This window comes from Monomorium pharaonis, chromosome 9 (assembly GCF_013373865.1).
Source record: "Monomorium pharaonis isolate MP-MQ-018 chromosome 9, ASM1337386v2, whole genome shotgun sequence".
NCBI lineage: Eukaryota > Metazoa > Arthropoda > Insecta > Hymenoptera > Formicidae > Monomorium > Monomorium pharaonis.
The window spans coordinates 9,453,360-9,467,681 of record NC_050475.1 but is presented as its reverse complement, the minus strand read 5'-3'; positions in this window follow the sequence as shown (position 1 = coordinate 9,467,681).

The following is a 14,322-nucleotide window of genomic DNA, read 5'->3' as shown; positions in this document are numbered from 1 at the left end:
TAGCGATCACTGATAATAACCGACGTTTTTATATTCAAATATTAATAACACCGCGCTGTAAATCCTGTGTTTCAATATTTTAATTGTAAATTTAAGATTGTAAATATACTGAATATTTAGTGAAACTCTTATTTCCTTTTATTCCAACAATTACCTCTCCTCTTATTCGAATTCGTGACGAACATAATCTTGGATATTATAAAACAAATTAATTTCAAGTCTTTACTCGAATATAAACTCGATTAATCAGAGACTTTGAGTAAGAGCCATTGGTGCGGCTGACCCGCACGGTCTGCGACGACTGTTTCAGTCCTGATTGATCGCAGGTTCATTGTTGCCATTTTTTAAAATAAGTACGAATTATTATTCTCTTCGTTATCATAAAAATATTTTCATCACGAATGCCGAAACAGCGACGTGGCGGACGTAAATACCAAGTTCGCAGAATTAAAGCACAATTATACCAGACATTACCTACTCACGGATTTCTCCACTACCTCGGTGTAGAAGGAGATTACGCGGTCGCGGATAAAACCGAAACGCTCGTATCCTTGCCAGTTAGAGTCAGTGATTACAAATTAGTGCCTATCATTTTCCACGTGCCTCGCATCAGGCCGTCAGTCATTCCTGCCGAAGACCCGCGCTTTGCTGCCTACACCACTCGCCCATCGACAGAGAAGGACGTCCCTGAGCACATTCCGTACAAGCCAGTACGAATCTCCGTTGGGAAGCAACCTGTCGACGTGACACATATTTCTAAGGAGGATCCAAGGTACGAGTTTTACGCCTCCAAAAATAGGGTAAGTGCTTGGATCAATTCTCAATACCGAACAGTGAATTCGGAGTGCCTAGAATCTCGCGAAGAATAGGTCTCGCCATTTTTACGCGGCCACGTGGCTGAGCGTGCCTCGCGTCATTTTGTACGCCGCGCAACGACGCCGTCGCATCGCTCCGGCTCCCCCACTACCGCCGCTGTAGAAAGCCGCCTACTCGAGTCAAACGTCTCCCCTCTACTCCGCGCCGTGATTTCTCTAACCGCCGCGTAAATTTTAATATTTAATATGCGCCTCGCACAAATATCATGGGCGTGATTAATCGCGTTTTCCCGCGAAAGTATGAAATTCCTCTTCGTTCACGCGGAATCACAAACGAGATAATTTCGTGCAATGAAGTTTTCCTTTTTCGAAATCGCCTTAATAATTCAATTCTCTGTCACGATTGCATCGGCGATCAATCCGACCCTAGCAATTACAACGAAGAAATCCGTCACTATATCCACTGCGGTACTAGTCCTATATATGAAGAGTGCTCCGAATGCTGCGTAATCTTAAATATCACCGTCTCATACGACGATTGCAGCGACTGCACCGCGAAATTTGAGTCGTTTATAATATCTGCCCTTTCCGCGCGTTATCACACCCCTTTTTATAATATTCCGATTACCATAACCGTCGCACGGTCTATATCTCCGTATCGTCTTTTATGCCGTGGAAGACGAGCCATGCGACACGGTGACTCAGCTAATCGATTTGTTAACAGGAGCTTTCGGTTCGTCTAAAACGCTAGATCAATATCGAGGCGAATTGAGCACGGTCTATTTAAAACCGCTGGAACATATTATTGATTATATTAGTCGAGTGAAAGATCTCCGCACTAATATTCTCGACGCGGAACGCCGAACGAAAGGATATCTCGATCCCCGCTTCGTCGAAGAAATAGACGATCTGACCGCTAGATCGTTCTGCGAGGGCTTACCTCTCGATTATAGACTGCAGCTCAAATCTGACGCTTATCAATCATACGCAGACGCCTTTTCCTCCGCGAAAGTCATCGCTAAACGTCTGGAATTAGATAAACAACGATACGATCCGCGCTGTCAGGAAGCTCGTCATACGGAGCAACGCCGCATGGCGCCCATCGGAGCCCCCTCTACGCCGCGATTTAATCAGCAGCCTTATCGCCACGATTCCCCGGACTGAGACAGAAGGGACTTACCTGTCTCCCCTCGTAATAACCATAATAATAGGTCAAACCTTCTCCCCGCGTAACAATTATAATAATCTTAACGATTTCTCTCCGCGCAATAATTACAACAATAGAAGCTACGCTCCGCGTAATAATCAAAACGATATTAGAGATTATTCCCCACGCAGTAACTATTTCTCGCGCAGTAACTACGATAATACAGCCAGAAATTATTCTTGGCGTAACAATCACGATAATTTCCCTCCGCGCGATAACCATAATAATTCGAATCCTCGTAACGATCGAGTTAATACATCGAGACCAATCGAAAGCGCGCCTCGTGACGCATCAAATAAAATCTGTAAATACTGCAAACATCCCGGCCATGAGATCGACGAATGCCGGAAAAGACAGTATAATAATTCGCGAAGAATCGAGTCGGGAAACGCAACAAGTCCGTCAGGACCACGGGACGCGAACCGCGCGGACAACAGGAATACGCGTCCGATAAATGCAATCGAGGCGGAAACGAACGAACAGTCGCAGTCTTAAATCCGGATAGATTTCCTCACGCGCCAACAGTAACTATTTCGGCTACCGGGTTATTAAGCGATATCGATTTTATGGTAGATACGGGCGCAGCTCCTAATATAATAAAAAAACGTAGCATACACCCCGATACTCCTATATCCACGCTGGAACCGCTCTACCTTAGCGGCATTGCAAGCGGTCGCGTCGAGACTCTCGGGTCTATTGAAATAATGTACGAAGGTTATCCCGTAACCCTCCACGTGGTGCCAGACAATTTTCCAATCGCGCAAGAAGGCATCTTAGGATCGGACTTTCTGCGTGACGCTTCAAATATAAACTTTCTTGAAAAATACGTGGAGTGGCAGGGAACGAAAATTCCATTCACATCCCGCGAGCGAATAGTAATTCCCGCGAGATCTCAGGCTACATTCTACCTTAGGGTTAAGAATCCAGCCGTCAAAATCGGATATGTCCCGCGACTTAGCGTCTGCGACGGTGTATACCTCGGTGACGCATTAGTCACAAATAGAGAAGGAAAGGCATACGTAGGCGTGGTAAATGCGAGCGAGCAAGACAGAGAGCTCGTTGTGCCCGATATAGAATTGCAGGAAATCTCAGAAATTTCTTCTCGTAGGACTACGAAAAATTTAAAAAATGAAATTAATGCTACGATAAACGCTGTGACGTACAATACAAAAGCCGATAGAATTCAAAAAGTCCTCGAATTACTCCGCCTAAGTCATTTGAATGAGGAAAAGGCGGTGCATGTAGACGAATTAATCGAGAAAAATGGCGATCTATTCCAGCTGCCCGACGAGCCTTTAAGTCATACTACCGTAATCGAATATAAAATAACGACGACGGACGAACAGCCGATTAACACAAAGCAATACAGATATCCGCCGATTCATAAAGACAAAATAGATAGGCAAGTGGGGGAACTTTTGAAAAACGACGTTATAAAATCTTTTACCTCCCCTTATAATTCCCCCCTGTGGATCATGCCTAAAAAGGCAGATTCTAAAGGAAACAAGCGATGGAGACTTGTGATTGATTTCCGCTCCTTAAATGAGAAAACTTTGGGCGACGCATATCCTTTGCCTAATATAACAGAAATTCTCGATCAACTGGGCAGTGCTAAATATTTCAGTGTATTCGATTTAGCCTCAGGTTTCCACCAAATACCAATGCACGAATCCGACGCGCCGAAAACAGCTTTCTCCACCCTTCGGTCACTACGAATACAAAAGAATGCCCTTCGGCCTGAAAAACGCCCCAGCCACGTTTCAAAGACTCATGGATCTCGTTTTAAGCGGTTTGCAAGGAATAACATTATTCGTATACTTAGATGACGTCGTGATTTACGCGAGCTCCTTAAAAGAACATAAGAAAAAATTTAATCAGCTGGCAGAGCGTTTGAGACAAGCAAATCTAAAATTACAGCCCGATAAATGTGAATTTCTAAGAAAAGAAGTAACATACTTAGGGCACGTAATAAACGAAAATGGAGTAAAGCCTGACCCGAAGAAAATAGAGGCTGTAATGCATTTTCCGCATCCGAAAAATACTAAAAATATTAGAGAATTCTTAGGTCTAGCCGGTTATTATCGCAGATTTATTCCGAATTTCTCGTGCGTCGCGAAACCTCTTACGAATCTCTTAAAGAAAGACGAACCCTTTGCCTGGCAGCAGGCACAAGAAATCGCTTTTACGACCCTCCGAAAGCAATTGTGTTCCGAGCCTTTGTTACAGCATCCCGATTTTACTAAACCTTTTATTCTAACGACTGACGCTTCGGGATATGCAATAGGCGGAATATTGAGTCAGGGCGATATAGAAAGAGACCTATCGCCTATACCTCGCGATTATTAAACACGGCCGAACAAAATTATTCAACTATTGAAAAAGAATTGCTTGCGATTGTATACAGTACGCATTATTTCCGACCATATCTCTACGGTAATAAATTTAAACTCGTGACGGATCATAAACCACTAGTATGGATGCATTCAGTTAAAGATCCGACGTCGAGACTCATGCGATGGAGATTAAAACTCGCCGAATACGAATTCGAAATTGTATACAAAGCAGGAAAAACAAACGTAAACGCCGACGCCCTATCTCGTAACCCTGTCATAAAACGAGATATACAAGACACAACGGCTATCCTACCCCTCGAAGCCTTCGACTCCGACGACAAACCTATCTTCGACAAACCCTCACGCGGAAACAATAAAACGACGGGACCGACAGACCGAAGCCCGGACGAAAAACAGACGGACAAAAACACTCGAGCGAAATCAATAAACACGAACGAACAGCAAAAGGAAAACGTAAAAACGAAGGGCGATAGACAAATACCGCACGAAAACGTAAGTATAGAGTGCGAAAATGAAAACGAAAGCATGGATGTAATGCATGAGGGTAGAGTGAGAATGAGATATATCGAGCGTGTGAAATAGAAAGCGAAGCGAGCGAGGAAGAAGGCGATGACGCAACCGACACAGGTAGCGAAGCGAGTGGAAGCGAGAGCGACGACGCAAACGAAACAGAGAGTGAGGACGAACTATTTGACAGTCCAGACGTACCGTACTCTTTCAAAGGACGACTTGCGCCGCCCACGCAACAACGCGAAGCGATCATTAATGTAACGCGCAACAATTTCCTCGCGCAAAATGACAATTTAGTGATTTTTACGACGCAGAGAGGCGACCCTTGCGATCGAGGAGCAAAAATCTTAAAAGAAACAAATCTATTATCTGAGACAGACAAGCTCACTTTGGGGCGAGCCCGGCCTTTGCCTCGTAAAAATCATAAACACTTGATAATGCTTGCCGTAAAAGAGAGAATGCCAGGGAACGTCAATAGAGCAATTCTTAACAAAACCATATCTTCCTTACTTGACGTCGTAAACGAGCTCGGTTTATTCAGTTTTTCTATATGTCGTGGAGATTTAGACAATATCAAATGGCTGAGCATTTACAGTTTACTCGAATCGACATTCACTGACTCACGTGTTACGATAACGGTATGCACGAATCAAGTTCGCATTCCCCCCGAGGAACAACGACAGAGCGAAGAAATAATCCGCGAAAATCACTGCTCTACGATCGGTGGTCATAAGGGCACCACCAAAACTTATAAGCGAATAAGATATAATTTTCATTGGCCGCGAATGAAATCTGACATTAATAATTTTATTCAAAGATGCCGAAATTGTCAGATCAAGAAATTAGTGCGTAGAAAAGTAAAGCAACCGATGACATTAACGGACACGCCAGACGCCGCGTTTGATAAAGTTTCAATGAATTTAATGGGCCCGTTACCTCCGTCTAGAAACGGAAATATATATATATTCACTATTCAAGATCTTTTAACAAAATATTCGTTAGCGATCCCTTTGCGAGGAGCCGGCGCCGTGGAAGTAACAAACGCTTTAATCGAAAACTTTGTTTGCACATTTGGCGCTCCGAAAGCCATTTTGACGGATCAAGGGACGCAATTCCTCAGTATACTTATGAAAACGGTCGCGCGTAAATTTAAAATAAATAAATATACTACCACTGCGTACAGGCCTCAAGCAAACGGCTCAGTAGAAAGATCTCACCATGTGCTGTGGGAATATCTTAAGCAGGTAGTTGAAAATAAAGAAAATTGGGACGAATACTTAGCGCTAGCTAGTTTTTCATATAACACGAGCGTACACGAGGGCACCGGTTACACCCCTCACGAGTTAGCTTTCGGTAAAATAGCTCGCACGCCCACGAGCGAACCGCCGCCGGAAGATTTAGACAACGAGAGTTACGCTAATTACCTGACAAACCTGTTTAATAAACTGCGCGACGTTCAGACAGCCGCGCACGATAATCTCGTATCGGCTAAAAGAAAATCAAAGAATTATTACGATAGAAGAGTAAGGCCGAGACATTTCGAGCCCGGTGACGAAGTATATCTCTTAAAAAAACCAACTCATAAATTAGGCGACCAATATACCGGTCCGTATAAGATTTGCGAAATTTTAGATAATCATAATGTTAAATTAGAAATAAGTCCGCGTAGATTTAGAATTGTACATGCAGACAAACTTTTGAGTCCTTTGGGAGGAAAACCTGTTTCCATCCCCACCACTACTCAACGAGAGAGCTCCCCATCACGCGAAGATGCAGACGCCTCTGGAAAAGGCTCCCTACCACTCGAAGATACCTTCGTCTCGAGAAAGGACAACCCACCACGCGGCAGGTCCGCCACCAGACCAATCAGAGACGCCGACGCTGCAACATGTTCCCCGCCTGGATCGTCTTCGTCCTCCCAGTAGCCACGGCTATGCTTGCTTACGATTGTGGAGGGGAAGGATTAAATATAACTACCCTCTCACTCGTCGATATCGGAAATTGCCAATTAAATGATATAGAACCGAAACAAGAAGAGGTTTACGTACAATTAATGCAATTATCTGAATACGACAAAGCCACCGTTCTTCAATGCAAAGTAGAAGTCGATCGTACTATATATGATTGCGGAATGTTTTCGCACATATCACTTGTCACGAATGGAAGGCGAGAATACATTCTAAAAATCGGTGCCGCAGCCTGCAAAAAGTTACATGAAACAGGCACCATCACAATAGCCAACACTCTCTTCGATATGATCTCAAGAAATACAACAAATCGAAGATCAGCTTTGTTGGCAGGACACATTCCACCCTCCGGCCGCTGTACCGGAGCGCATTATTCCGACGCATACGGAACATGGGACAACGTAATGGTGCAAGCATCTGTGAAAATCACTTTCAGAGAAATGCAGGCGTCGATTCAAAGGTCAACGGGATTTATTACGCTGCCCGACGGCACACGATGTCCGATAACGGAAGGAAATTGCCTCGATGCTGAAGGAGCTGAGAACTACTGGCCGGTACTTCCGCTTAACACGTGCCACTTCGACCAATATGACGTACTGTACGAGGGACGCGCAGCAAAATTAACGCCTAAAGAAGGACAAACACTGCCTGTGGTATATACAGTAATGAAATCGATTTTATTTTTGTTAACGAAAACTGCCGAGAAAAATGTTTGCGGATACAACCTCATTCAGACAGAGCATCCGAAACTATTTCTTCTGGAAACCGAGAAAGGGCGAACATTCAAAACACGTGGAAAAATATCCGTCGACAATCTGGATATTTTTACTTACGTAAATTCAAAGTTTGTGTACGTAGAAAGACATATACAAACTCAGCTTACACAACTATACAGAGATATTATGGAACAGAAATGCGCCTTGGAGAAGCAAATTTTACAAAACGCGCTCTCACTAGCCACCATCGCCCCCGAAGAAATGGCGGCAAGGATCATGAAGGCCCCAGGATATACAGCAGTCACTGCCGGAGAAGTCATACATTTAATAAAATGTGTGCCTGTGAGCTGTAGTGTACGACCTACAAAGGAATGTTACAACGAACTTCCCGTTATACATGGAAACGGATCATACTTCCTCTCGCCAAGGACCAAGATTTTAATAAGAAATGGCACGCCGAGAAACTGCAATGTTCCACTGCCAATCATGTACAATATATACGGAAGGTGGTACCGCGCAACGCCAAAAATGATGGAGACCCTCCCACCGCCGACGATACAGCCTCTTACACATCCGACATGGAAATACGTCAGCCCATCCGATTTAGCGACAAGCGGCATATATACGAGCGAAGATCTCGACCGCCTGAAGACGCATATAATGTTCCCCGTGGAAAGACCCACCATGCTGAACACAATAGCACACGGAGCCATGGGAGGAACCGTTCCAGCCGGAAGTATTTCCATGTTAAATCTGCTCGACGAAGCCTCGCTCGATAAAATCGCCGAATCAGCAGGCGCAAAATTATGGAAAGGATTTATTACATTCGGATCCGCCAGCGCAGGAGTGCTCGCGATTTTCATAATTATCAGATTAATAAAGCTGATTTTCGACACGCTCATCCATGGATATGCTTTGCACTCGGTATATGGATGGAGCATGCACCTGCTGGGAGCCGTCTGGAGTTCAGTAACGCACCTGTTGCTACACCTGGGTGGACGAACGGAGAGATCTACAGCCGGGAACGAAGAAAGAGACTCTGCAACCATTCCCCTTTCAACGTCAGAAAATCATCGCCCCGCCCCCAGTGCAGTGAACGTGCCAACGCTAAGTGAAAATATGAGCGATAAAAACTCGTTCCAATATTCGTATAAGGACTTGCGAAAATATTTAGACAATAATCAACCTAGCGCCGAAGCGCCGTAAAATGCTGACCAGCGGGTCAACATTTTTATTTTAGGGGGGAGGTGTGACGTCCCTGCCAAATAATAATTTTCTTTTTTTTCTTTTTCTTTCTATTTTTATTATTCATATTCTTAATTATATTATTATAATTAATTACATATTAATTAATTGTGCATTTATTTTCTATTTTTATTCTCGCGTACAATTATTGTAACGCTATTATTATTTTGCGTATGATTATATGAGTATTAAGTTGCGCCGAATATATTATTTTAAATACTACAATTCTATTATTAAGTTGTGTATGTTTTTACTATTAATATTTGTATGTAAATTTAGAACAACTAATTTGCGCATGATCCTAGCATTGTTAAGTTCCATATTATCTTATTAGCATAATTCCGCGATATGCGCGCGCTCATAGACTATATTAATTCTTATGTATGAGTTTCTAGCATAAGTATGCGACAATAGAATAGGAAATTGTAAGAGCGACAAAGAAAGAAACAGCGACCGTACTGCGTCCCTACTCCCACTACTATTCCTCCTGCACACGGCGTCCGTATTCCCACCATTACTATTTCTCGCATACGGCGTCCGTATTCCCACCATTACTATTTCTCGCATACGGCGTCTGTACTCCCACTATTACTATTTCTCGCATACAGCATCCGTACTCCCACTACCACTATTTTGTAACACTCTGCTAATCCACTACACCCCCACTCTTACTGGTGCATCCCCAAAACAGCGAAGCCTCGCGTTCGAGCGTTACGCAACGAGCCGCCGAAAAAGAGACAAGGGTGGGATATGCACGAGGAAGGGTTATGCAACGATATATATTCTTATTGTTACGTTCCGGGCGTGCGGGAGGGGCGGCGTCGCCGATATTCTCCCATAGCCGGAGAAGAGGGGGAAAAAGGTTAGAGGAACAGAGTCGAGCGGTCCACCGTTCCTCTGGAAATTAAGTAGTGGCAGGCAAATTCAGGCAATTTCACGACAAAAAAAATCTTATTCGCGACGTTTATTCGGAGGAGTTTACGTTTGTCTGTGAAATCGCGATTAACGTGGGTCGTTCCGAATTGTACGGATCTTCTCCCGTTAGATTTAGGTATTGTATAAAATCGCTTTAAATATCGTTGCAGATAAGACATTCATCGATGAGTCTAAAAGTTGTTAAACGCGTTGAACAGGAAATACACGCGTCGTAGCATTGAGTAAATCCGATATGAACAGCGTGTCTTCGTTTCAAAACGTAGGATGAGCGGACTTCCCAAGAAGCGCGGATATAACACGCGGAACAGATTATATGTTCTACGTCAAGGCGGTGTTGGTAAATTCGCGAGATAGAACATTTAGCAGACGCGATCCATGCGTGATAATGGGCTGAACGCGCGTTCGGGTTAAAGGTCGCCGGAGAATAAAGCGAACGCGGAGGGCACATAACTTGCTCGTTCTTTCTTTACTCGGTGTCCTCGTCGGAATCGTAAAAACGATACGGAGATATAGACCGTGCGACGGTTACGGTAATTGGAATATTATAAAAAGGGGTGTGATAACGCGCGGAAAGGGCAGGTATTATAAACGACTCAAATTTCGCGGTGCAGTCGCTGCAATTGTCGTATGAGACAGTGGTATTTAAGATTACGCAGCATTCGGAGCACTCTTCATATATAGGACTAGTACCGCAGTGGATATAGTGACGGATTTCTTCGTTGTAATTGCTAGGGTCGGATTGATCGCCGATGCAATCGTGACAGAGAATTGAATTATTAAGGCGATTTCGAAAAAGGAAAACTTTATTGCACGAAATTATCTCGTTTGTGATTCCGCGTGAACGAAGAGGAATTTCATACTTTCGTGGGGAAACGCGATTAATCACGCCCATGATATTTGTGCGAGGCGCATATTAAATATTAAAATTTACGCGGCGGTTAGAGAAATCACGGCGCGGAGTAGAGGGGAGACGTTTGACTCGAGTAGGCGGCTTTCTACAGCGGCGGTAGTGGGGGAGCCGGAGCGATGCGACGGCGTCGTTGCGCGGCGTACAAAATGACGCGAGGCACGCTCAGCCACGTGGCCGCGTAAAAATGGCGAGACCTATTCTTCGCGAGATTCTAGGCACTCCGAATTCACTGTTCGGTATTGAGAATTGATCCAAGCACTTACCCTATTTTTGGAGGCGTAAAACTCGTACTTTGGATCCTCCTTAGAAATATGTGTCACGTCGATAGGTCGCTTCCCAACGGAGATTCGTACTGGCTTATACGGAATGTGCGAAGGGACGTCCTTCTCTGTCGATGGGCGAGTGGTGTAGGCAGCAAAGCGCGGGTCTTCGGCAGGAATGACTGACGGCCTGATGCGAGGCACGTGGAAAATGATAGGCACTAATTTGTAATCACTGACTCTAACTGGCAAGGATACGAGCGTTTCGGTTTTATCCGCAACCGCGTAATCTCCTTCTACACCGAGGTAGTGGAGAAATCCGTGAGTAGGTAATGTCTGGTATAATTGTGCTTTAACTCTGCGAACTTGGTATTTACGTCCGCCACGTCGCTGTTTCGGCATTCGTGATGAAAATATTTTTATGATAACGAAGAAAATAATAATTCGTACTTATTTTTAAAAATGGCAACAATGAACCTGCGATCAATCAGGACTGAAACAGTCGTCGCAGACCGTGCGGGTCAGCCGCACCGATGGCTCTTACTCACAGTCTCTGATTAATCGAGTGTATATTCGAGTAAAGACTTGAAATTAATTTGTTTTATAATGTCACGTCCCGTGTAAATTTTTCAATTTTTATTAATTATTTGCTTTATGAATTTCCTTTATTCGTATATCTATTCATATATTCAATTATATTTTAATCAATTTTATATTACTATTCATTTATTACACTTATATTATATTCTTATCCAATTATTTTAATTAATTTTATATTACATAATTCACTTATTATTCATATTATTACTCACATTATATATTCTTGCATTTTATTATTATTTTAATAATCATATACTATCTCTATATTAACCAGTTAATTCTTATATTATTATATTCTCTAACGTTCATAACTTTTGAACGACTATTTTATCTATATTAATCATTAAGACCATATAAAATGTTATATTCTTTAAGGTTACAATCGTTCGAAATCATAATGATAATAGTTAATTACCAAATCTACATTGAATATCGAATTATTCAATTAAATTAATCATACACCTTATGGTCGACATCTAAATTTAATATTGTAAAAGAATTGCATCAATATTCAATCGTTCATTTTATTATAAAAATTCTTTAAATTAAATTAAAATACTAAAATCTTATAAGTTACCGACTAACGGGATAACTCTACTATTAAAAACTTACCATTAACTTGTATACTTTGCCAATAGAGGGCCAACTGTCGATAACTTACCTGCACTTACCATCAATTACCATTCCCTAATTACCGACAATGGTATACTTACCATTTGTTACAAGCGCCTACCGAATGATAAACCCGTCATACACAGCCACCATGAATTCCTGGAAATGCTGCTGTAATTCCATGAATTCCCGAAAACTTTTGCCAATATCTCGAGAACCATAAGAGGTAGAGTTGCCAAATTAATTCCAAGAAGCGTCGCAGACTTTGTTTATACTAAAAATCATGTTTCCAAAAATTTGGAAAAAACAATTATTTTTTGGGACAAATTTCACATTTTTTACCCAAAAACCGAAAACATGCCAAAACGCTCCGTTTTACCTGATTCGACCGTGAATGATGTTCTTTTAAAAACTTCAATTTTCACCCCCACCCCGATTTTTCGGGAAGACCAAAATTCGGCCAAACATAGTCCTCGAGGTCCTCTATACGATGGTCCAAACCCCATCTCTTAATCTCTTACCGTTCACGAGATATAAATTTTTAAAGTGTCAAGGACGACTGCCAAAAGACCTTTATAAGTACTATAGGCCTTGAAACATAAGTCTCTCACCTTGAGAACCGTCATGGTACATGAGCACCCTTGTGAAGGTGAATGTAAAATCATTGCATCACTATCATGAAGTATTATTAACAGTAGAATATTCATAAGACCATTGTAGAAGCCTAAATAATATATAAAATGGTTTAAACAATTAAATAATTATTAATATCAATTTTAGATTATTATTCCAAACATAAATATTAATTAACAATCACCTTTTTGCATAAATACTAATTAACAAATAGAATATTATATATACGAACAATAATTTAATTATAAATAAATAATCCTTATCAATTACATAATTTTGCAACTATCATTTATTCATAAAGCTAGTTAACAATCGATTTTGATTAAAGAAATAATTATTAAGGCTTTTGCAAGTGCATAATTAATAAATAAAGTCCCAAGGCCATGTCACTGAAGCTATCGCAGTGTACACAAGATGGCTGACCATCACTGTAATGAACGCGAACCTCTATAAGAAGAATGTAAAATTATTGTAACACTCACATATGTACCAGCGATGAAATATTATTTAAGATAGAATATTTACTGACGATGTTTTAATTGCAAACGTCTAAAGCCTTCAAGGTTAGCTCATCGAAACTATTACAAGTGCTAAGGTTCAAGAGCGGCGAATCACTAAGGTGACCACCACTGTAATAGATGGGAACCCCTATTTAAAATATGTGCAAATATTATAACGCTTGAATAATGAAATATTACGCGCAACTAAATATTCATTAATAACACACTTGCGAAGGTTTAAAAAATATGAAAGTTACATATATCGTTCGAGAACCACTACTACTATACGTAAAAATTGTTATCACAAAGAAAAATGTTAATTAACAATTAGTTTATTGATAAAACATACCTACGTACGCATATTCAATTATTCAGACTCAGTTAATAATTAATCTTAATAAAATAGAACTCTAAATAATATAAAATCTATTTGTATCAACCAACAGTACCATATAAAGTCATTATCTCAAAAAATAAGTATTATAAATAATTAATTTCGTTAAATATCAAATAATTAATGCGTAGCGTCTATTAACAATTAAATTTTGCAAAAACTAAGCTTTACAATGAAAGAAATATTATTGTATAAAACCTCCGTAAGCGTACGAGTCGTAGAAACATTAATTAATAATTTATTTCACAGTTATAATATTTGAATGAATATTTTGTATGCATAAAATGCATAAATTCCATTCTCGGATCAGCATTGCGTGCCGGTCTTTTCAAGTAACAACACCACGTTTCTCTGAGTGTTCACATTGCGCACTGAACTTCAACACTGTACCGCATATCTGCCATCTTAAGAAGCATCCGCCATTTTGTCGACTGTAGAAGGAACATTGTAACTGAAAGAAATAAAGACTTATAAAACTATAAGGGGATCCAGCCTCAATAATTCATATATCCCCGAAGACCTTTTGGTGAGTAACTTAAATTAATTTTATTTATCTGATTTATATAATCTCAATCAAGCTGTTATCAATCTCTACAAGTGAACACTCTGCCGCGCGTAATCACTTTTCGACCATCATTCTAAATTATTTTAAATTATTTTAAT